The 27,004-nt window shown below is 37.5% G+C and overlaps 1 long non-coding RNA gene across 3 annotated transcripts in view; it reads right to left on the reverse strand.

Annotated features, from left to right (window-relative positions):
* The window catches only part of LOC306999994, a 120,701-nt gene extending 97,149 nt beyond the window's left edge, over positions 1-23,552 (reverse strand). For 2 of the 3 annotated variants that reach the window (XR_013797949.1, XR_013797950.1), the window contains exons 1-2: positions 23,322-23,552; positions 22,249-22,331 (exon numbers count right to left, since the gene is read on the reverse strand). This is a non-coding gene — a long non-coding RNA (uncharacterized lncRNA). Of the gene's footprint in view, positions 1-18,471; positions 18,632-22,248; positions 22,332-23,321 lie in introns of those variants that run through there. The other variant, XR_013797951.1, reaches the window with a different exon arrangement.
* Positions 23,553-27,004: the final 3,452 nt, after the last annotated feature.

Raw genomic sequence — 27,004 nt, forward strand, 5'->3', positions numbered from 1 at the left:
TTGAGGTAAACATAAAAAGAATCTGAGTGCAAAACTGTGATGACTACTAGACAGACATATTGACTAAAGTCAGAAATAGTCAAGTAGTAATTAGTGGAATACGTAGTTGGAGAATGTTCTCGATCTGCTAGCAGGCCCAACTTTATTCAGTAGCACTTGTGCATCCAGAAAAAGAACTATCAATTGAGAAAATAAATTACAGAAAAAAACTAAATGAAAGAATAGATCAAGTGTCTGAATCCAGCTCATTTTTAATGAGAGACTATACTTTAAAATCTGCATTCATGTCCAATATCACACAATGTTCTTCCACACGGAGAGTGTCTGTCCTCCGGTGAGATGGTGCTAATCCAGTTCAGAGTTCTGAGAAAGAGCATGACTCTTCCATAGAGAGGATTTGATTTGCATCAATTCATTTTCATATCCTCTGTTTCCCCGAGCACACGTGCATACAGGCACGTGCACGGCCCGTAGAATCGTCACATCCGAGCAGTAAACTGACAGCTCAGAGCAGGATTGAGGATCGATGGAGCTTTATTCCAGTGACGTCATCATGCTTCGACACCACCCTCATATGTATCCCTCTCTCTTTATGGATCTTGTAATCCACTGAGGTCACTGATTGTAGTTAATCTAATCTGGCATGATTATAATAAGACAAAAATGGCACCACCATTAAGAGATTTAAAATAAAAAATAAAAATGTACACATGTATACCTGTAATGGGCTGAATAAATAATGAATCAAATTAAATAATAAAAGATAATATAAAGATAAAATGGTTAGTTTATTATGCTGACCAAGTGTTTATTATTACAGCAAAAACAGTATTAGTATAACATTTCATAACAAAAAAAAATATATATATATTTTATTTGAAAATGAAATTCATTCCTGTGATGTCAAAGCCTAATTTTCAGCAGCCATCCAGTCTTCAGTGTCACATGATCCTTCAGAAATCAATCTAGAAAGCTGATTTGGTGGTCAAGACATTTAAGATTTTTTTCTTTCCATAATGTAAAAGACGTAAATGCCACTTTCGATGAATATAATGTATCCTTGCAGAACCAAACTCAAGCCACCATTGGTTGGAGATAATGTTGCAATGTTGGAAAGCTCACAAATTACACACTTCACCTTCAAAAAAAAACATCTAGTAATTAAATATCACATTCAAATTTCTGTGGACAGAACAATCCTGTTATTCATGGAAGGCCATTGTATATTGCTGAAAGTCAAAAAAGCATGCATTGTGTTTGTGTGTGTGTAAGGCGCACTATAAAATGCTTTAGGGCTTTGACAGACAGAATTTGGCCTGCTCTCTGAGCCTGACTAGTGGTCATCACTCTTGTGGACTAAGGCTTATACAGACACAGAGAGAGAGAGAGACAGACAGAGGGAGAAAGAGAGGGAGTGTGACCTTGATGACAGCAGTAAATTCGGACAGGAATGTCAACAGCCACAAGACATATTAGTGTCACGCCAGTGTGCCCATAAGTTTACCTCTGCCAATTACACAGCGGCCATAAGATCACAGGAGCCAATCAGAGAGCCTGACCCTTACTTAAATCACAGCTGCCAAAACCGTTTTACCCATCGGATGCCTGAAGAAATCTATGCTGGACATAGTATGCTTCTCATATTTTTTTTCCACCGATCTGGTCAAAGTGTGGGTACTAGAGCCAAAACCCTATCTGGCCCTATTCTGTGTTTGTATCTGAGAAAATGTGGTTCTATGTCAAAAAATGGCTCCGCACCAGCTCTTTAAACCTGCTGTCAAAATGAGCAGCGCAAAACATCAACAAAGCGGTGAATACTGGAAGTGATGAGTATTCAGTTGACTAATACCCGTTTCTATTTTTGACGCACTGCAAAGTTACTCCAGCCACTTTATTTTCCCTGCCTATCAAGAATGATTTCATGTGTGAATTGACTACTATAATTTTTATGTCATATTAAACAACTTCTTACTGTTACATCAAAGTCAGTGTGTGGCATAAATATGCTGAATTATATTTAATAATGTCAAAATATACACACTGACAGCAACTTGCAAAGCCAAAGCAATTGGAATTTGTTCATTCTTTGATGAGAGTTGGCGATGTGAGGCTACATGAGATACAGCAACCGTAGGTGATCGACTGGCAGCACATTATGATACAAATATATCAAACTGATGTTGTTCAACAAATGGGAATTTAGACTTAATATTTAGAATGATTAGATTTAGAGAAGATTCATGAGTTCGCCTGCCCATTCAGACTTAGTTAATGGTAACAAACTTGGCTTGCTGTCCTCGAAGGAGGCTCGAACCTGAGACTCGGCTCGAGCTAAACCGCCCTATAACAGTACTGCACAGAGGAAGAATAATATAAATAGAGGAGATGGGGAGGAGGGATGCCAGGGATACCAGCTCTCGCTGGACCGGTTCCTCGGCTACCAACGAGAGGAACGTCTGCACCTCGTCTACTGACCAGTCACCACAATTCAGCCATTCAGTTTTTTTATTTTTTTTAAGCAAGTCGTTTAATAAAAATGATGCGAACAAATAATACTGCGGTGGCTGTTACTGACTATTTAAATTTAGTGGGTTTGGGGTTACGTGTTGCAAATCCAGTGACGGTTCTCGATGACCAATCAGTTATGTGTAGTGTTTTCATGTCACAATTTAGTATCGGTACGTACGGTACGCTTGGAACCTCAAAAGAGGTGTTACCATTTAAAGCGAGCCGAAGCAAGCTATTCCGAGCCGTACCATGCAGTGGAAAAGCTCCATTAGATGTATTCTTTTAATTAGAATATTATATGTATTCTAATATTGAACTGCATAATTTTTTTTATTTTTTTATTTTTTATGTACAACTAGGTTTCTGTCATTTTAAAAATTGCTTTTAGCTTTTTGCAGTTCACAATGGTTCTATGGATCTTTTTATATTGTACTTTACCATTCAAAAGTTTGTTGTCAGTAAAAGCGACGGTTCATTTTAATCCATTTCAAATAAATGCTGTTCTTTTAAAACTTTTTCAAGAAATCCTGAAAAAAAGTAGCACAATTGTTTTGCTACATTGATAATAAGAAATTATTAATAAATCAGCCTATTACAATGAAAATTGTGACATTGAAGACTGCAGTAATGGCTGCTGAAAATTCAGCTTTGCCATAACAAGATTACTACTGTTTTACTGTATTTTTGATGTATTTTTGTATTTTTGATAAACGCAGCCTTGGTGAGCATAAGAAACTTCTTTCTAAAACATGTTTTAAAAGTCTTACAGAACACCTAACTTTTGAACGGGAGTTATATTTTACGTTATATTTTTACACCATTTCACTAGTTTCATTATCTTGCCATTATCTGGAAATGCAGGCCAGATCTGAACTTTGGTAAATGCAATATAACTATTTCTGTCAGACAGGGATAAACGATGTTCACCTTTGAAACAGAATGCCACCTTTAGTCACTTTGAATTGCTCTAGAGCTTTTGTAAGCATGTACAGTAACTCTTCAGGTTCCTGGAAGCCTGCTCCATTGGTGTGGGGTACTGTGTGATCTTTGATGGTTTCATGGTCATTGTGTGGCGGAGAGGAAGACATTCAATCAATGAAGCTCTGAGAACTTCAACATGTTGAAATCCCAGCCCTCAGCCCTGAACGCTCTTTATCAAACAGACTTCCATTCACTCTTTCACTCCATCCTTCCCTCTCCCTGCTCCACACTCACCATCCTGTTGTCTCTGAGGGATTTCTTTCATTTAATTCTGTGCTGCAGTAGTCCTGGGCTGAGTTTAAAGGGCTGGGATAACTGTTAGGACTGATCAATACAGCCTGGCACCAACATCAGCTCTGTGGAGCAGCACACACACACACACACACACCACAGAAAGGACACAGCAATCTTTCATCAATACTACAGTATCTGACTCAAGACTCAAGGCAATTCAACCACCACCTCGGTCACTAATTATGCCCTTCACCCAGGCTTATCCTTTCTGAAAAAAAAAAAAAATGGGGGATTCCATTGCTGAACATTAAAAAGAGGCCATACGCCCTTTTACAAAGTCCTAAATTGTTTTTGGCTCTACTAGAATAGGTTTTCCTGCTTGAATTACTGACAAAAAAAGTTTGTCAGTAACTCTATTGCTGCATCTTAATTTGCATACTACCCCCTAAAAGTATGTACTCTTTTTGTGAATAAAAAGTACATTCTTTTGAGTGTGTAGCAGAAGAGTAGACAAGCTTTGGGACATACTACGTCATAAAATAGCGTCTTTAACGGTTGCTCTCTGTCGCTTAGTTACACGCACCTGTCAGTCATCTGGTCAAAGATAAAATCCTCCACACATTCAATTTAATTTAATTTCCTAATGTATTGGAGAGAAATGCAGAAGCACGTTGATCTGCCAGTCTTTCATGCAGAGACTCTCCTCACATTCATGCATAATGATGCATTTAATAGGTAATGGCAAAACGGATCTTTATAAAAGTTATCATTGTCGTTGCAGATGAAATATAACATGGAAATCATTACATAAATATTTGAATCAGTTTAACCCTCTGGGGTCGGCAATTTATGGTCATACAGACTTAATAAATATGAAAAAAGAATCTGTGAGATGTCTGATGTCTGTATGTGTCCACTTACAATCAAAACAAAACGTTGTGCTTTTGTAAAATCAAGAAATTAAACAGGCTGTGCTTTCTGCCTCTTCGTCTCGTAAACTTTTCTTTCTTGAGCACGTCTCTAAACATAAACAAAACTCGAATACTTGTCACACATTTATGAGCTATATATATTTATAAACATTTAAGTATGTAGTTTTAAATTATCGGATTCAAAAAGAAAACAAATATTCTCTGTTTAAGTAATTTGTATAAAACCAACAAGATATCCAGTTTCTCAAACGCTTGCTCATTAGTTTTAATGTGACCACACCCACACACGCAAAAGATATTGACATGCAAATCGTCCACGCGCCGCGCGAACGCGCTCATTTACTCAAAAACAAAGCGGCAAACTTCATCAGTCCTCTGCTGTTCGTTGAGTTTGGAAGACACGCTAGCTGTGAGCATATTGGATTTACATCAGAAGAAGAAGAACGCGATTTGAAGACAAGAAAGATTTTAAGGTAAGAAATAATTCTGAATTATATTAGTTAGTGTTATTGTTGCATAAACTTCACATTGCCATTGAACTGTTGCTTGATGCTTAGTTGAATGTTCTCTGCAAGCGCTGTGAGTTTGAGTCAGTCACGCAACGTGCGTTTGAAAAGCAAAACGCACCATATAGAATTCATGTTTTCACATAACGTCATATCGATTGTAAACATTTGAAGGAACATATGATAATCAATATATTTTTCTCTAGTGTAGTGTTACTGAAGTGTTCCTTTTTACCGATGCCTGCTATACTATTGTTATTATTATTATTATTTTATGCAGCCCTGCACGTATATATGCCTACAAGGCACAACAAACCTGGTGTTCATTATATATAAATGTGTGTGTATTTTGTACATTTTAAAAAGCAATTTTAACCAGAACAAATCTAAAATGTATTCCCAAAATCGTGCAGCCCTAGTTTCTCTAGATATCAGCATTTTCACAGGTTTTTTTGTTGTTGTTGTTATTTTGTTTTTAGGGACCATTTGCCCCACAGATGAGTCCTGCTGACTTCAGCATGAGCATGGTAAAGTGAAAAATCAAACACCTTGGAAATGACAGGTATGCACTATGTTTCAGGAATGGCACAAAGGTGTGTGACTGGTTAAGTCTCTCTCTTAAGTTCAGTGTGTTGAATTATGTGCTTTTTTTGTAATTTGTTGTGTATCTTTGTATTATGTTGTGTATTGTATCCAAACAATCAAAAAGCCATTATTTTTTAAATCTCCTCATTCTTTGTGCAAGGTTCCTCATAGGCCCTGAGAGCTCCTAATAGGGCCATTATGGGAGGGTCTGTTGAAATGTTGATTATTAGTCACTCAAACCCCTTTATTATAACCTCTCTACTTAACCAACGGTCGCGCACATCCGTCATGTTGTGTAGGTTTCTGAACACTTAACTCGTTTGTGGAGTTGAAACTGAAACATCTTCCAAAGCGCAATGGGTTGTGGGCAATATTAGCTGTTACAATAAGCACAGATTCACACTTATAGTAGACCATCCGGGGACTTCTGGCATACTCGTTTCAACATACTATTCTTTGGGACACACTTATTTTAATCTCACATACTCTTTAGGATGGATAGTATGGACATTGAGAGTGAGACGCAGGGCATGTTTAGTTCCTGTCTCTATGAAGCCCCTCCTTCTGAAGTGCAATGTGCTCTGATTGGTCAGCTAGACCAGTGTGTTGTGATTGGTCAGCGGTTTTGAGCATGTTTCAGAACAATCGAGGCAATACAGGGAGTTCAGAAACAGTGCTTATTGATAGAGCATGACTCCCTTTAGAGTGGACTTTGTGCTTTGTAAATTTGTAGACACTGTTCATGCTCAAACAGCAACATTAAATTTGAAAAAGTAAATAATTTAAATATCTGAGCATTTTTTCAAATGAAATACAATTTACTTTTAGTTATATGAAAGCAGATTAAATAGTTTACATATTTTGAGGTTCCCTTGTTACAGTGTAAATACACAAAAAAGTTATTCGTAATAATCATTAACTTACTTTCTAGGGTTAGGGTTAGGTAATTACACTTTCATTTTAATATTAAAATAAAAATAAATTAAATAAATTAAATCCATAAATGGTGTTTGAAAGGGTTCAACCAAAAATTAACCTTGAGGGTGAGCAAACAATGGGGTAATTTTCATTTTTGGGTGAACTAACCCTTGAAGTATTATTCATATTATTTTTTATAATTTTTTTATTATTATTTTTATTATTCTCTAAGAAAATAGATTTTGTGTACTATTTATGTGTAGTACAGGCACTGACGGGTAGTACTCTTCAGAGCAAATACTCCATTTTTCCCTCTTGAATTCATGTGGTGAAGAGCAACAGGATGAGCTTTACACACATGCCACAAACAGCGTGTGTGTAGGAGTGAAACTAAAACAGCCAAATGACTTCATCAATAGCGCTGATGGGCACAGGGAAATCGAGAGCACTACCGTCCATAAGCGCAACGCACATCACCTATTAATAACCCACAACACACACTAGAAGCCACACACAAACCACAAATGCAACACACGACTCAAATCACACTCGCTGAAAACGCCACCGCTTCGAATGACAAGCCAGAGAGCCACCTCATATCTCAGAACACACCGAAAGATCCATGGCACTTAACGTGAAGTGCGTGCCTTTGTGAGTGTCTTAGCCCATCTGGTCGGATTTCTTTACAAGGGTTTCCCCTCCCTCCCACTCACATGAGGTTGTTTTCCCGTTGAGCTGCAAGTGTTTAGAGAAATGAAGGGGACGGGAGAACAGAACAAGTGCTCTAATGGATTCATGAGGTCAGGCCGAAACAGCGGATCAGGACAAACACACGCAGACACAAAGCAACCCTCAGAGGAACAACCGGACAAAACGGGCAGCTCCGCAACGACAGCATTTCACTCTAGGCGTCTGTCTAACAGAGCGAATGAATTTGATAGAGCGTTTGCTCTCAGAGACAGCGAGAGTTTCAACTGAAAGCTTCTATCTGTGAGTGTACATCCGTGACAAACAGACTGTTAGATGACAGCATCACTAACAATTTGCAGAGCGGCTATTACGAGGCGTGACGCTCTGTTGTTGTTTAATGCAACGGTGAATGTCACTTTTTGTTTTGCGCCATTGTTTTTTTGCACTGTGTGTGTAATATTACTGTTGTGAATGTCTAAACTTGAAAAAAAAAAAATCAACATACCATTCTGCTGATGTCATTTAGACGGTCCAGGCTATTGGATACTGTTAAAGGGTTAGTTCGTAGCGTTAACAGTGCAGCGCTTCTGGGTTCTACGTCAGAACGTCAGCTCCCTATTGGCCAGCATCATACGCATCACACACGACCAGCGTCGGCCAAATGGTGAGACGGCGTTCTGACGTAGAACCCAGAAGCTCTGCACTGTTTGCACTACGTCAACAGCGTATGAGAATGACATGGAAGAGAAGCGATTGTTGAATTAAGTCGTTATTTTTTGCGCACAAAAAGTATTATCATCGCTTCATAACATTAAGGTTGAACTACTGTAGTCACATGGACTATTTTAATGATGTTTTTACCACCTTTCTGGGCCTTGAAGATGCAATGACGTTGCTGTCAATGGAGGAACAGAAAGCTCTCAGATTTCATCAAAAATATCTTCATTTGTGTTCCGAATGAAGAATACTTCGGACAAACTGGCTGCGGGCCGCCAGGGTTCTGGAGGGGCAGCTGCCATCCGAGATGGAGCAGAGGAGTCCCCACCGTTCGCCAGACGTCGAAGGAGTTAGAGGGCCTTCCACCGAGGGCTATCCAGCACCACTTTACCCCCAGGAGCTGCGGCTGCTGTGACTGGCCCCCTGGATGGGTGAGGGGGGGTGGTGGTGTAGAGCGCAGTCTAAAGGGTAGGAAGAGTGACAACAGTGAAGGACGAGAGAGGACCAGGCCTGGACTATTTATATTGCATTTTGTTTTAGGCGGCAGTCGTCCGTGAGGTTTACTTTCATTTTGTTGTTTGTTTATTTTATGATTACAACTGTTTAACGTTCGCCAGTTCCCGCCCCCATTTCCCTGAGCCCTTAACCATGTTACATTAGCCAACACCAAGAAAATCAAGTGTTACTTATTTAACCCAAAAATTAAAATTTTGTCATAATTTACTCATCCCCATGTTGTCCAAACCTGCATGACTAAGTTTCTTCTGTGAAGTCAAGTCTACAATAGAAGTCAATGGTCAACTATTTGTTTTTTACTAGCATTACTCAAAATACCTTCTTTTGGTTTCCACTTCCGCAGAAGAAAGAAAATCATACAGATTTGGAACAATATAAGGGTGAGTAAATGATGACAGAAATTTCATTTCAAACTATCCCTTTAAGCACTTTTTAAGCACACAAGTGCATTCCTATTCTGGTATGTAACACCCATTTTTTCCATTTCAATCAACACCTGGACAAAGTCAGGTCTTACCCTACACTTTTTCCCCATTTGACATGGAAATACATCAAGGAAGTAAAATGAGTTGTGAACCCTTCACATCCCTTCACATTGTGTTTAGAATAATCTAACTGGATCATCTAATTTTAAATTTTCTGCTTTAATCAGCAATGTTTCTTGTAAATTGACCTAAGTCTGAGAAAAGGATTATTTGAAAACATTAATATCATATTTCCGGCAGGTGTACAGTAATTACATTTTGGATTATAACACACTACATTTGCAGCAAGCCAAGTGGAATTTCATTGCAATCAACAAAAATTAAACTTTTTTTTCCTCCCCAAAGCATCCCAGGATCTGCTGTCTCCATGGGAACAATCTCACAGTGCATACCTTTCCCCTTTTCTATACCCTCCCTCCACTTTTCTTACCACGGTATCATGAAGACTCACTACGTAGACCCTCTCCCTCATTTCTCCTCCTTTTCTCTTCCTTTTTTCCTTCCCGATTTAATGATCTGACCAATTAGGGCTGTAGTATCTCATGGATGCTTGGCAGGGTCGTAATTGGAAGAGCTCTGAGTTTCTTTTTAATCATTAGCTTTAAGAAACTGTCTGTGCATTCACAATTAATCCTTTCAGAGAGGAAGAGAGCAGCAGAGATAGAGAGGAAAAGGTCGGACGGTGCTACATGCACTGAATGTATTTCACAGAAGGGTCTCCGGTGTTCATGTAGTATAGTCCATACTAACATACTAGCTCATCTGAGCTCAAATGTAGGACATTACTGCCACCTACTGCCAAGGAGCGGAACTAAGACCAAGGGGAGCAAGGAGACCTTGTATAAGAATCAAGTAGTCAGAGAATTAAAAGAAAAATGTGCCTTTTTGTGTGCCACATTTAACAATGCCACATTGTTAAAAGTGGTGAATCATTTTACAATAATGAATTAAATTAGCAACAGATGACAAATGTAATGTGGAGTTATTATAATGTCATACAGGATGACACCATAGAGACATATAAAGCTTGTGCTTTTATATTACTGAAAGCAGGAACATGTGGTACTGAAGCCTTGGACATATCTATAATTACACTAGTATGCTTTAGAGAAAATGCAGCCCACAGTGAATGAGACTTTGATGGCAACTTCAGGTCAGCACAGAGTGTAACCCACAAGGAAGCAGACCAGATGAGAAGGTAACTTACCAAACCAAAGCAGAATAAGAGATCAGGAAATTGGGAGCGTCTTAACAGGTTGAGGATGAGTTTGTGCTTATATCAAAAATAACTTCTAGTACCTACAGTAGAGCAACCTGGTATTAATTTTCTGGTGCAATGGTGGTACAACAGGGTTTGAACCTCCAGCCTTTTAGGTTAGTAATTCAGATCTGTAACCACTAGACTACACAACACATAAATCACACCACCACCAAAATGACAGGTAACAGGTAATGGGGCTTTGGACACCTCACTTTATAGTCCACTAGAATCATTGCGTCTCATGCGGATGGTCATTGTCTAACACTGAAGAAGGTGAAGGGAACATACAGGTCACACCAGTCAAATTGTGTTGATATCACAAAGTTCTCATCCAGCTGATGGGATAAATCCAAAATAAACTGAAGACCGCAGTCTAATGGAAAAATAAAGGAACCAAATACAAATCAAAACCACATGAAATCGCTTTCCTATTAAAGGGTTAGTTCATTTAAAAAAGAAAAAAAGTCAAATACAACACTGTCATGTTGTTACCAAACACAAAGTAAGACTTTTGTTCATCTTTGAAACACACATGAAGATATTTTAAATGAAATCTGATAGATTTCTGACCCTCCATTGACAGTCCATGCAACTTCCATTTTGTCGCTTCAAAAAGTTCTTAAAAGAGATCATAAAACTTATCCACATGAATTGAGCGATTTAGTCGCAAATTCACATAAAGATGTTAATTTGGACTAAACCGCTCAATTCATATGGATTAGTTTTACGTTCTCTATATGAACTTTCTGAAGCATCAAAAGTGGTAAAAAAAAAGGTTATAATAGGACTCACTTATACAAGACTGCCGAGTGTCCCATTTATTATTTTATTCTTCAGATGGATGTTCAGTGCATCGATGTGGACTTCACAGTGGACTAGTACCTAACAGTTTATGCAACATTACTCCAACTGTAGACCAGGACAAGGTCCACAACAAAGGCTGGGGATAGCATTTGGGACAGAGCATTTACCCGTCACAGTCGAAGAGACTTACTACAGAAAACAAGACAGCGCATGACACGGGGTAGAAATCACTTAATTTCCTACGTCTCAGAACTTCAGCAAAGGTGAGCACTACAGCGCTGCCAAAAACAGCATGCCTCCGTTTACACGCTTTTACAGTTGGCTTTTTGTTTTCAGGCTGTTTTTGGAAGAAGCAATCTCTGATAACGATCCACACTTGGAAAATCATTTCAGTACAAAAAGAAATGACAAGCCCCTGGCATTTCTCAAAAAACAAAACCATTTGTACTAAATGCATTCTGAAAGCTACATTCATTAGTTTCTGCCCTTATTTTACTTGCAAATGAGCTTCCAGTCTAAATCTAAATGGCAATGTCATTATTTGACTGTTTGTTCAATTTAATATTTTTTCTCTTTTTGACATCCTAAGTAGCCACGTCGGTTGTGAGCCAGCAACGTAAACACATAATGATTATTAGCATACTCTGAGCAGTGCTTTCCCCCGTCCAGACTCCCCAGGTCCATCTGCCCAGCGCTGTCCATCATCACGCTGCTGCCTGAAGCCACAATTATGACTATTGTGGTTAATAAACTCAACCACTGCATAAGAAATGTACAATTAGACGAGACATATGCAATCCTGTGGCATGTTGTATTCATGAGCATGATGACCTCTGATGCGCGTCAGCCAAAATACTGCATGAAAATTCTCTTAAACAGGAGGGTTATAGACTCAAGTTGTTTAGCAGCTGACTATAGACAGAATTTGTTTTCGAACTAACAAGCGCAAACCAAACTACACTTTTTAGATAAGGCTTTCTATGGATTAAGGGCATACAAACTGAAATTTCTAAACTTGTCCTCAAATTTTGAGAATTATTCAATTAAAAATTTACTTTCAGAATAATTATAATACTTATTTTATTGTCACAGTTTTTTTGTCACAGTGTGAACAATTGCATAAAACAGCAACTTTAAAGGACAATTCTGGCGAAAAATTAACCTAGGGGTAATTATCACATGGTTACCGAGTCGATCGTTCTCTGGCATGTGTTTTCATGATAATCGAATGTAAAGAGTTTTATCTCTAAAAACTGATTAGCTTATAACGCTAGTAAATGGGGCATCAAATATAAGTATATCCCTGTATACGCGACGTGTACTGTCTTTATAAAGTATCTTCTTCTTAAACTGTCTGTACTTAACAAAGTTCCCAATGCTTCAGTTTGCATATAGGGACCCTCATTATGCTACCGTGTTAGTGTGAGGCTATTTTGAGCCTTGTTAGTGGTATTAACTAGCGATTTCTTTTTACTTATATTCGATGCCCCACATACTAGCGTTATAAGCTAATCAGTTTTTAGAGATAAAACTCTTTACATTCGATTATCATAAGCGGTAAACTCCCCCAGTACCCACATCAGTGATCATTGCATTTGACAACTTTCATCATGAGATATTTCCTGTTTTTGTCTCAAATGATCAAGTGGTGTTAAGACCACAGATATGTGTAGAACTTTTTGATTACTTAATGGGACACACAACAGTGCCGTTAAAATGCAAGCCTTATTTACATTTTAGATTTTCAATACTTTGCACTTTAAAATTAACTTCTAAATGTATGTTCAGTAGACCCTACTGTATGTAACAAACAGCGATTTAATTGTGATGCTTCCAAGTGACAAAAAAAGCAGTTGCAAATCTTTTTGTCAGACATGGGACAGTCATGTGAACTTTTTTGTCTTCCGTAGCATACATGCACTCTCTCAATAGCCAAGGTCACAATGTGGGTATAATTTGAGACAGGCCCTAAGACTAGCACCCACTCACCCAAACAGTAGATGACTGTCCGGTTGAAAAGATCAGCTTAAACCAACACAAATTATCAGGCAGGTCTACATTGGTTGGTGGAGTTCTAGTTGGACCAGTGGACGAGCCAGACTTATCAAGTTGGTCAACCAGCATGGTCTTTCTGATGAAGCTGGTTGACCCAGGATTCTCTAGTCAAGCTATTTAAAAAAGATATATAGGGACACAAGCATCCAAAACATAATATCTGCTGGGATCGTCGCTACTCTTTTCAGCAGGATGAACATCACATAATTAATATTAATGAGTCAAACCTACAACATTTATAATGCACTCACAGCACAAACAGACCTTTCAGATCGTTCCTACAAATCTGCTAGACATTTGAATGTCGAAATCAGTGAATAGGCCGATGTATCCATTAAAATTTATTTTGGTCAATCAGAGACACATTATCTCTGTTAGCGGTGCATATTGATCAGAGGACGTCCAATGTGACTTTGGGTTAATTAGCAACCAAGCTTCAAACATGGCTAGAAATGCTCTCCACACATTAAGTGCACACTTTCCCTCACATGCACAACCCAAGAGATAACCACAGCTCTTCTTTCACACTCTAATCAACAAAATAGTCCTCGATCTTTGTCTCGCTCTCAGGGAACTATCTCTTCGGTTTTCAGTGGGTAGTCTATCTATATAGCACCCTATTGTCTTTAATTCCATTTTGATCCTATTATAGAGAGGGAAGTGTCTTAAATAAGCTCTTTCAACCCTAAATGGCTCTGTCTCGTGGACAATTAGTAGGGCACAACAGCCCACATTACAGAGAGACAGGAATTGAATCTCATGACACAAAATGAAGCTAAACTGTTAGGCGTAGTTAGTACAAACTCTTAGTTCAGTGGGGAGACAGCAGATGTCCTAATTAAACTGACACCCCGTCTAAATTATCCGGGTGGGGACGGATCGAGTCATTGTAACGGCGCACACAAACTAGCACGTCTCCACAGGTGCTGAGGGACTACACAAGCAGGCGTCGTCTCTGCGGGCCAAACATACAGAGAACATGAAGTCAGAATTCAAATGTGGATTTGCTAATGAGGGTTTTAGGTCTCAGGTGTGCAGACCACCTACATCCATATTAGACATTGACTACAGAGAGAACAAATGTTGTCCGATGCATTCGGATCAGAACTCCTACGAAATACAAGACAAACAGCTTTAAAACATCAGGGAGATGGGGCGAAAAATCAAACAAACTCAAGGTAGAGAACACAATTAGAAATACAGAACAGAACATCTCATACCTCTCATGAAATCACTGTCAGATATTCAGCCTATAGCTAACATGTTCCAGTGCACCAGTGGTCATAGATAATAAAAATAATAAAAAATAAATAAAAAGATAAAATAAATGAATGAGTCACTGCATATAGGGTTCATGGTCAAGTTTAGTGCATTGCGATATGTGCATGTGGTATACTGAACATTTTCACTAAATTTAGTAGGCCAGTCTGGTATTCCATCCATCAGTTTTATTTTAGTATAATAATTTTTAGTATCTACATTTAGCATTTTTAGTATTATATTTTTGTTTTCACTTTAATTTTAGTTCAAGTTTTAGTACTAATAAAATTTGTATTTATTAGTTCTAGTTATTTTAGTACTTCAAGTTAGACTAAACAAAAATTAGAAATTCTGTCTTGGCAACAAGCTGAGGTATAAAAAACCTAAACATGTATTTTGTTTTAAGTAAAAAATGTTTTATGGTTTTATTTTTTATTAATATAGATATAATACAGAACAGTTATATACACTGCACAAAATATACTTGTTACGTAATACTTAGTGATATAAGTAGTATGGTCATATGCCGTTCCCCATTTTTTTCTTTTTGTACAGATAAGCTACAGATGCTTTGTTCATACAAATACTATTAATTACCCTGCTAATAAATTCAAAAACAGGAAGTTGAATTTGGGTGCTCTTTTGAAACAAGTCACTACTTTTCCTTAAGCTGTGAGGTAGAACCCTTCTCTCTTTCTGTTTATAGTATCTTTAGATGAAGTATTGCTGAGTGTGAACGGCAGAGAGAGGACTGTTATTAAGACCTGTCTGCTTTTATTACAGTGGCTCAGGAGGCACACGTGGGACAGGTTACAGCCAACCTGAATGGCTGTGATAAATTCAGGCCTGAGCACAGGAGACAGATTAAATTCTGTCTGGGCCCAGTCGATGGCTCTGTATTAAACGACAGCGGAAGAGAAGGATAAAACAGAATGTCACCAATATGGTTATTAACTGGAATCAGTCTCTGTGAACGACTCAGACAGTTAGCATATACTGATAATGGGACGAGAGAGAGAGAGAGAGAGAGAGAGAGAGAGAGAGAGAGAGAGAGAGAGAGAGAGAGAGAGAGAGAGGCAATGCACAACTATGTAATGTGTAAGTAAGAGAGAGAGAGATGATGGGGGCAAGCGGGTGAGATGAGCAGAGAAAGGGATGAGAAGTCAAATGTAACAGGGAAAGGAAAGAGGAGATGGTTTAGAAGCTAATACTAATGTTGGCGCCATGACGCAGTCGTTAGCACTCATGCTCTTGACATGTTGGACGAAGCAGAAGTCTGACCTGCGATTTGTTTCGATTCCACTCCCCCTCTGTCATAGTGTCCCATTCCCACAGCGATTTCCTGACAACACTTATGCTGGCCTTGTTGTGAACAATTCATAGTTGCGTGTTAATCCAAATTATTAAAGGGCCTGCATTTTATTTTGGAAAATGGGGTGGGGGTTTATTACATTTATCTCACCTGAATATACACTCACTCTAGGTATTTGAGTTTTAGGTATTTTGTTGCACACAGCACAACAAGAAAGCTTGATTTCAACCTTGAATTGAATTTACAACATAAACGAGCAAATGAACAAATTACAAGCAGAAACAAAAACAATAGCCAAAAATTTAATACAAATTAAATAGAGCGCTTTAAGGTTTTCAGGTATGTCTAACAGTATTGAGGTACAGGAATACTACATAAATGTAATAAACCAAATGTTGCATTGTATAAATTAAATACAGATTAATTCTTCTCGTTATTTGATTAACATTAATGACACAGACAGCAGCAGGTTTATTAGGCTGCTGTCACTTTAAGAGCACGGATAAAATATGCTTTTCTTTCTCAACGGTTTACGTTCACTTAAGAATACTCGACGAGACGGGTATTTGGACATCATTTTGTGCGTTTCTGACCGTTTATGCGCAATAAGCAGCAAAAAGCACTCTGTTTGGTACTCGCGAGCGGTTTTAGAGGCAGCTTTATGTGAATGTGAGCTTGTATGGGCGCGAGTACTACCGAATGCAACACTGACCCAATTGGGCAAGTGACAATTCTGTCACTGTTTTCTTACGTCTCATTAGAACTATAGAAACTCGACCCGATCTGGCAATCTTACATAGTGTGGTTATAGCAGATAAAGGGCCGCAAAGCGGAGGCATGAGTGCCTTTCACCCTGTTACGACTTGATGAACCACTGATACGATTTTGGAAACATTCTTTTAAGGTAAAAAATCGTCCTTAGTGTTGCTTTAAAGTATATCCAATACGATAGTCTTTTCTTCCCTATTGTGACGTATATCTGAGTGAATCAGCTTCTCGAACGAGAAAACTAATAAGAGCAGGACTTCGGGAATAGGGAATTTGCTGGATTATTGGATCATTGTGGTTTGCTATTGCTGTGACCTCAAATGAGTGACAGGCTGTCCCGCCCTCACGCCAGTAAACCCGTCACCGTAGAAGAGAAGAGATGTCGCTGCAAGAGGGAGGGAATTATTATTATAGATTAAATAAAAATAAAACATCATTTAACTTCCCTCATTTAACTTCCCTCATTTAAACATTTGAACTTTTCTGTGAATCATTATTTAGACTCTGCTAAACATAATTATGATTTTGTGGCACTAGCAACGTCACTGGAGCATTCATGCCAGTAAAGCATTAATAGAATAATAGCTGATTGAGGAATCTTCACTCACTGGTGGAATGCTGCGAGGAGAGCTGCAGGCAGAGAGAGAGAGATTGAAAAAGAGAGACAGAATGATGGAGATTGATGAAGTGAGTCCAAATGATTGCCAGTTGTCACCTAGACACAGACCCCGATGGACTAATCATACAGCTTATGACAATGGCATGAACACACACACACACCTACACTGGTACACACACACACTTTAGTCCTGTTATGTTGTCTATGATAAGTACACTCACATACGTCAGACGGATGGTTATTATCTGTCGCTCTCTCAGTGTACTGTCATTCCTTGTGTATATCGGGACAATGACAATAAGCTCCAGGATTCAACTAATGACCACGAAAAAGACAAAAATACACATCTCAACACGACACGTCTGAGCACGTCTAAATCCTTACTTGACCTTGTGTGTTTAACTCACAGAGCAACTTCAAACTTTCCTCTCCGTTCTCCGTTACTGTTGCTAGTTCTGTTAAAATAAGCTCATTAACTAGTGAGAAAAAAAATTACCATCCATTTTTTAAAATAAGGCAATTGTTGTGAGATTGTAAATCAAAACAGACTCGAATGCTTATCACCATCAACCCAGAAGCTAGAAAAAAATAACCCAATTAAAAATAGCCTAATTAAATTAAAAGTACATACATTTACCTTGGAGCATATCTGCTTTTATTCCTATTATTATGTTCATTAACAAACATTGTTACATCCTGCACAATTTTATGATTTAAATAAGCAAGTAAATAAATAGCGTGCATCATCTGAGGGTTCACTGACTGTATCACTATTATAAGTGCCTCAGGAAATATGTTGTGGCTTGTTTTATTTTATTTGTTAAATAACGTGTAAAATTATGCAGACACACGTGACTTCCTTTTGCAAGTGTGATCAGAATGTCAGACAATATGGCGGATGACAACAGTTGCGAAGTTGAAAGATTAGAGGTTCAAGTCAAGTACCAACATGTTTTTATGCAAGTTACATGCGAGTAAATGGACCTCTTATTGGTCAGTTTCCTCTGCGTCATCCAAGATGGATTGACAAGTTCACCCTGCGAGCTTATTGTGGATTTATCTGTAGCTGCCGAGACACTTGCCAACACGAATGTAGCCATCATTCCCGCTCTAACTGATAAATTATATATTTAATTTATAATGCACTTAGAGTGGAAATGAAGGCTTCATCGGGACAGCATTCTTGCAATTCACAGAGAAGAGCAATTACACAACATTTTAAGATGAAGATGAAAACCTGAGCTGAAAAATAATTGTGTTCACAGTGGCTACTTTCCTAATCCCATTCTCCCCATCTCTCCTTCCTTCACTCACTATGTCTTTCGCTCTCTCACTCTGTTGATATCAGGTCCACAAGGTGATGATCCGTTTCCAGTTCCTGCCAGACAGGAGTCTCCAGGAGGATATCCCTCTCATTACACACACGCTGCAGATCCAGACACACAACACTCGACATCACTAGAACTCCCCCCAGGAGAACCTGATGAAAAAGAGGAGACGCTAACTGCTATACTGAGACAAATGAGGGAGGAGTAGCAAGGACAAAAGAAAGGGTGAGTAGAAAAAAAAGATAAAGGGAAAAACAAAGTTTACAATATTAGCTTTTTTAATGGAAAAAAATAATCCTTCCTTACTTTTTTGTAGGTTTTAATCATGTACTGGTTGCTTATTTTGTTGTCCTTGTTTTCATGGTTCAAAAAAGCATAAAAAAACATAAGTTACATTAAAGTCCAGACAACACTTGCGCTAGTATATTTCAAGTCATTCAAAAGGTTTGTGTGATGAACAGACAGATTTGTTTTTATGGATAATCTATGCCTCCAGTAAACTGACTTGCTACAACCAGAGTCATTAAATTGAAACAGAGAACCTGAACGGTAAGATTCATGATCGAATCATTGGATCAGACATAATAATAATGAATAATTATTTGTTACATTTACTCGGCACTCGAAGTGCACTATATACAGTAGAAAGGGCGAATCTCCTCAAACCCCAGCAATGTGCAGTATCCACCTGGATGATGCAGCGGCAGCCATATCGCGTCAGAACGCCGACCACACACACTAGCTTTATTGGTGGAGACATCTGAATCTGACATCTCTATGTCTCTCACGAAAAGGAGTGCAGTAAAAAGGAGACAATTTCAGCTGGTTTATATACGATGGAAATTGTATGGAATATGTTTATGATCATTGAGCTTTTGCATGCATTTCTTTTTAACCTTAGAAGCGCTGTTCCACTCAGTAAATGTATGGAAAAGAGCGAATAGGACATTATTAAATATATATATACATGTTGTGTTGCACAGAATTAGTGATACATGTTTGGAAGGGTGGGTATGAGGGTGAGTAAAGGATGACAGAATTTTATTTACAACTATCCCTCTAAAAGGATAGAATAATCATAAACGAGAGAGAGAGAGAGAGAGAGAGAGAGAGAGAGAGAGAGAGAGAGAGAGAGAGAGAGAGATAGAGATAGAGATAGAGATAGAGATAGAGATAGAGATAGAGATAGAGAGAGAGAGAGAGAGAGAGAGAGAGAGAGAGAGAGAGAGAGATGAATTGTCCTCATCGTTCAGTTCTTGGCAGAACATTCCCTCAGGTTACGAGAGAGCCAGAAAAGAGAGGGAAACAGAGACTCACAGACACTAAAGCTAATATAATGTTTTGCTTCCTTTTGTTTTTATTGTCTGGCATTTTTCCCTTCCCCCTTGTCTTTTCCTACTCTGAACAGGAGCTGCACCTTTGACAGACATTGATTTTTGGAAGAACAGACAGATGAGACCCACTGTAGGAATGCAGCCAGGAAAGAGAGAGAGGAAAGGGATACGGGAGACAAGAGGGAGAGAGACGATTTCATTTGGTGAAAGCAAGACGGATCATCCAGAAGCGGAGGATCGTTAATGCTAGGCACCAGCGTATAAACACAAGGATAAGGAATAGGTCAACACTGAGGTGAAAGGTCAAACAAGGTCACCTCTATTTATTCTTAAGTGACTATAAAGGGCGTTTTGGACTTCAAAATTGATGCATCAGCTAGAAAAGGGTCTTCAGGGCCAAGAACCTTTGGAGGATAGACTACACAAGGACCATGTTGCAAACTGGATTGTAGTCAGGTCTATAATACATAGCGTATAGTATTACATTCATAAACATAACATATGATGCTGACAATGATTATTTTCAATTTTACTATGAATTTTTTTACTTTGAACATCAATATTTTAAAGTTATTAATGTCATGTACATTTGAATGTGGGAGGGACATCATGAAACATTTAGCAAAAATCTAGCTTTTTAAATGCAGCTTTGATTGAAGTTAAACAAATACTGTATGTTTGTGCAGAGAATATTTTCATTTTCAAATGAAAAATTAGAGATCAAAAAATAATTGGCAGACCCCTGCTGTACCACCATAGACCCCCTGCTGAAAACCCCCAAGACAGAATGTGCATACGCAGGACGGTTTTGTTTGATATTAGATTTTTACATTTTCTGAACAAAAAGTGAGAGGTGCTCATCTGCACAACAGTCTAAGTGCCACGTTAAACATCTAAGATTTCAAGAACACAGATGTTACTTTAAAGCTGCAGTCCGAAGCTTTTTGTTTTCCGAATTGAAAACGTTTTATATAATAAGAGACTAGTACATCATGAATCCATTTATATTTATTTATTTATATTTGGGACTATTTTAGACTGTTTCAGGTCGCACTACTGTGGAGTAGCCCAGTACCTGCATGACTCGTCATCGACATAAACAGAGAGAAGTAGCTCCGGCTACAATTTTCTTTCAAGACGCATGCAGTTCTGTTTATTAACCGCTAGAGCGCCAAAAGTTATGGACTGCAGCTTTATTGTTACTTGTCATTTTACTTTATTTTCATTATATTACATCTTTAATCTTGTAAAGATACAACAATCTCATAATTTTGAAAAAAAATATTCTCACAATATTACTACTTTACTACGGTGATTATTACTACTTTAACCTCAATGTTAGTTTTATTCACATTTATGATTCTCACAACATTATGGCTGTTTTTTTTTTGTTGTTGTTTTTTTACATAACCCAAAATGTTGTTGTATGCTCGTGTAAAGCTCACAGCTGGCATGTTCTCTGTGGTTGTTTGTGCGTTACAATGTGGTCTTTAGGACCAGTGTTGGGAAAACTTACTTTTAAAAGTAATGCTTTAAGTACCAAAAGTTAGTTACTTTTTATGGAAAGTAATGCATTGTGTTACATTTACATTACTTTTCCTCACCTGGGCTGAGCTTGCTTGGTTGGTTTTTAATAAAAAAAAATGTTAACAAAAAAATATTTTTTTGCCAAATTTAAAGGTCCTTTCACACCTAATTTGAAATGAATAAGCCTCAGGGCAATGCAAATTCACACCTGCACAGTAGAGGGCGCAGCTCAAACAAATCGTTCAACTGTGCTGCTATTCTGGATTGCAGAAGAATAGTATGCATTGGTTGTACATAAAAGTAATGCATTACTTTACTAGTTACTTGTAAAACAATAAAAAGTAATCTGATTACGTAACTTGTAATGTGTTCCCCCCAACACTGCTTAGGACATCAGTTTACTTTGCTTACTGCTCAGGGGTATCAGGTACCTCCTTCTATGTACGTCTATGAGGTTTTTGCAAAAATCACAGATCGCTTTGAATAGTAGAAGAACATTACTACAAAAATCTTACAGCATTTTTTTTTTTTGCAAATCTGGAGTCATATCATAAACATTATTGTCTGATATAAAAGTGACCTGCAAAAGTCAAACACACACGCACATCCTACGTATAAACACTAAAAGGGCATCATGGATAAATAATTGTTCCGTTATCCAGTGCTGATTATATCGGTTTATTTTCTCTACTTGTGATGTTAACCAACCAGGATAGGGGCCAAAAATTTTTCAACAGCCCTTCTTTTGGCTTCACATTATGTTTTGACTTACTGCAAGCAGCTGAATATTGTCCAAGTTTCTCATCTCTAAAGACCCGCTTAACCTCATCTTTTTTTCTGCTCAAGTTCACCACTTACTTTTAGAACTAAAATAAAAATTCAACTCTATACAATTGAGCTTCTCTTACCTGACAGCGACTATCATCTTTGGATCGATTAGTCATATGGCAATTCTCCATTAGCCCCTTCCTCTGATCTGCACACACCTGACCTGACACACAAAAGAGCACAAATGTACCATTTCTGTTTATGCTCAATTGTCTTTTTTACACAAAAGTAGAGCAAGCACCTTACAGCTGTGGAGAAATCATAGTAATGAGTCCATCTGGATAGCAGACACAAGGCTGCAGGGTGAACAAGGACTGTGAAGTGTGTGCGAAAACACACGATCAAGCGTGTACACACAAACTACAGCTATCAAACACTCATAGGTCTGCTTGAGAGCACACACACTCAGTTATCAATCACAAACACGTCTGTAATAGTCCAGACAAACAAATGTCAGAGCAGACAGCAGCATGGCCAGGTTACTCATCCATCAGACAAATAATGCACTGCTTCACAGATCAGATGTATGAACGAGAACCCTTCAATGGTTCCTGAAACAGGAAAACTACAGCATTTGAGGTTTCTGATGGATTCCTGATGTTAAAGGAGGTTTGATCCACATTATTTTGCTGCATGTATCACAGCTCTATAAACATACAGTTGCCTCCTAAATGTAGACATATAACCATTCAAAGGTGTGGCTGCATTCAATTTTCAACAAATGTAGGCTACACAATAATATATATGCAGTTAATACACTTTTTTCTATTTAATCCAACTTAATAAATATAACAGATCAATTATATTCAACTGCTATTTATTTCTAGATAATATATTATATTATATTATAACAATAACACAAATAAAAGCTGAAATGTTTGTTTAGGCCTGCAACTCAGTTGCACACGAGGTAGTTTTTTCATAAACACTTCTTCAAGCAAATGTATTAAAACATACATAATTAACAGTAAATAAGATGTTCTCTGGTGTTTTTATAGCTAACTAACTTTCCTGAGCTAAATAAATCCAACATTTAGCTACGTGATATTGTTTACAAGCTATATTTTAATGACGTCTTTCCGCGATTGAAACGGTTTTAATTATTACATGATGATACGGATTTCGGTAAGTTGCACTGTATCTTTAAACATACCTTCTGATATTCATGCATGTTTTTCAAGATGTACCGGTAATTTGTAAAGGGGAAGACTTGCGTTCCGCTCTTCTGCTGCTTGAAATGAGGCGCAAATCTGTCACGTCCCATTTAAGAGCGTCAAAATGCCATTTATTGTTTGAATTTCGAGATAAAATGTACAGAAATGAAAGCACAAAGCTCTATGCGATTATTGGACGGGAGGCGCTACAAATAATGTTTGTAGGGAAAAACTGTAGATATGAAAAAAAAACTGACTTGAACTACGGGTGATTCATAGGGTCAAATAAAGCGTGTAAGCGTCGCTATTTTTTAACTGTTAAAATTGGCCGACATCGGTAGCCTGGGTTTCCCCATACTGCCTTTGCACAGCGCGATTTTATTCTCGCTGAAAGGCAGTCTGGAAACCATGGACCTGATTTTCGCCTCGTTTAGGGAACCAATCACAGAACGGGGAGGGAGCAGCAAGACGATGACGACATCTTTGCGACACAACTAAGCAGTTTGTTTATATCTATGGAGTCAACATGGCAGCAGACGCGAAGCTACCTTTTGATGCAGCCTTAGATATTGTTCTAAGTAGTTTAGATCGCAATTTTATTTAGAAAAAAGAGCAGCGTTTGGTGTTAAACCATTTCTCTACATACGTCATCTGGTATAATGGAAACGATTGGCTATGAGCTACGTACAGGCGCATTTGATAGACATTCTTAGCACCCAATAAACGGCGCCGGCGCATTCGTAAACCACGCCTCAAATACGAGAAAATGAACATGTGGTTCCCAGACCCAAGTCTCAACGAGAATTGGGTCTGGCGTTAGCCAGGCTACGACATCGGTGCATATCTAATATATTTATACAATTGTATAAATTAGATATATTAGGCCTGTATAACGTTACTTTTTAGATATAAAAAGTATTATAAATTAGTATAAAAAATTATAAATTAGATATAAATCTAATTTGAATACATTAATTATATAATTATAAAAAAATAAAATGACAAAATTAGATAAATTAGGCCTATATTATATAAAATTGTATACACACACACAATTTTATATAATATAATTTTGTCATTGATATGACATAATTATATAATGTGTGTGTGTGTATATATATATATATATATATATATATATATATATATATATATATATATATATTAGGGTTGTCAAAAGATTAATCGTGATTAATCGCATCCAAAATAAGAGTTTGTGTTTGCATAATATATGTGTGTGTACTGTGTATAATTATTATGTATAAATACACACAAATTCATGTATATATTTAAGAAATATTTGCATTTATATACTGTATATACATTTATATAATTTATATTTTAAAAAAAATCTTAAATATATACATGATTGTGTGTGTTTATATATACAAATAATTATACACAGTACACACACATATATTATGTAAACACAAACTTTTATTTTGGATGCGATTAATCCCGATTAATCTTTTGACAGCCCTAATATTTATATATATATATATATATATATATATATATATATATATATATATATATATATATATATATATATATATATATATATATCATTACATATATCCAAATTTGAATAGCCTAAATTATATAATATGAAATTACAACATTATTAAATTGTATAGGCTACATATAGCAGTTCTTTAAACCTCCAAAACAGCCAGGTTATTCAAAGAAAGAAAGAAAACAGCAAACTCTGCAGAGTAAATGAATCAGAGAAAGATGTCTAGTTTAATAACAGATTGATACAAAAGAAAAAAGAACTGACGTGCATATAAAATATGAGTTTAACTGACTGAGCTCTGTACAAGCAGATACAAGACACAAACCCTTCTTCACATAGACCCAGAGGGAACTGAGACAGTTTTGCATAAGAAAGCAGAGCCACAGCTCCCATGTGGCATTGACAGAGCGCCATCTGCTGGTGACAGCAAACAAGCTATGACCTCCATCAGTCACAGCCAGGTCCCATCTGCCACTGAATGATAGTAAGCGACTGGTAAAAAAATAAATTCAAAGGCTGATCAATTGAATACATTAACATATTCCCACGTTTAAATTATTGTATCCAAGTAACTATTTATTTTTTTCATTATTTCTTTTGAAATAATTATAGATATTTAATTGATTAGCCTAGGCTACTTGTAGTAACGTTAGGGCTACGGTGCATCAACAGGATCGTCGGTGAAAATACCGTATTGACTTCCACTTGTATAACGTTACCACGTTTTACTACAAATTCCATGATTAGCAAAACTGTGTAGCAAAACCATAGTTCATTTGTGGTTACCATGGTTTTCTTTGTAGCCTAAAACCTGTTAATTTTCATAAGGACGTGTGCTGACACTGACGGGTGAATGAATCCATACTGAAAAACACTATTCTCCGCCCTTGCTGGGTCTCATTCACTAATAATTGATTCCACGTTTCTTACATGTGAACTTACCTCCGTTTTTAATGTTTAATGAATATGGATTATTTAAATGAAGGAGCGTTTTCTACGCAAAACATAGGCGTCGCTTATAACGTTAGGCCTCGAGCACCGAATTATTATTGTCTGGAACTGCCAAGGAATTAAATGTAAGTGTAGTGAGAGTTACCTGGGTGCATGTTGGTTAATATTACACAGTGCTTGTCTGGAATAAGGTTGGGTTGTTCATAATGCTATGCCTTTTTCACACACAGCCAGAAACAGCCCTTCGTTGGTGTAGGCGGAGCTAAGAGATGGACCCAAGCTAAATTCTGATTGGCTCAGTTCACTAGTATAGGAAAATCATTGGTTAAGAGATGGCAAATAGTGGATTTTGGTTCTTTTGTTTTTGGCGAAGTGATCTATACTTAAAACATTCGTTTTAAGATTAAAAGATCAGATTAAAGCATTCAACAGCTGCGTAGTATAATTATAATGTAGGCCTAAGACAAAATATGTGAAATAATCGACATTATTTATTATTATATGTATTAACAATACTAAATTACATGATTTAAATGATAAATTACATTATTTGGGGTTACATTTATTATTTTTATTATTTATTTTGTTAAGAATAATATTTCATAATATTGATTACAAAACTTTGTCACCATGTCTTTTTCATCTTGCTTGAACAGAAAAGGAGAGGACAACTGGCCTTCCTTCAGTGAAATCTAATTAGTCGATGCATCAGGACACATGTTAAAACTAGGTGTAAACAGAAATCTATTTTGGCTGACATCAAGACAGATGTTAATACCAGGTGTAAACAGGGCCTCTGTCGGCCTCTCACTGCCCCTGTTTTTGCTTCCATCTTCTCACTATCCCTGTCTGGCTCTGTTCTCACACCATCTCTAGGGAGGCCATGTATGTGTGGAGTGTTTTGATATGAGAACTTATTTCCCTAGTTCCAGTCAGCACAGGGAGACATATCCTCCCTAATATGTACTGTGTGTTATCCTCCACGGGCCCCCCGTAGGCCTCCGTGGTAATTTCCATAGTGAATTCATCAAACACGACAGAAAAAAAGAAAAGGATAAAGTAGCCAGATATGATGACAAATACCTCTTCTCTGAAAGAGAAGGAAATTCTCATTAAAAGTTCAGGTCTGTTGTCATTTGCTGATTGTGGTTACTCAATGCTGTGTACACTACTGGTGACAAGTTTGGGATGATTAAGATTTCTTTCCTTTTCAAA

Source organism: Phoxinus phoxinus, assembly GCF_949152265.1.
Source record: "Phoxinus phoxinus genome assembly, chromosome: 6".
NCBI lineage: Eukaryota > Metazoa > Chordata > Actinopteri > Cypriniformes > Leuciscidae > Phoxinus > Phoxinus phoxinus.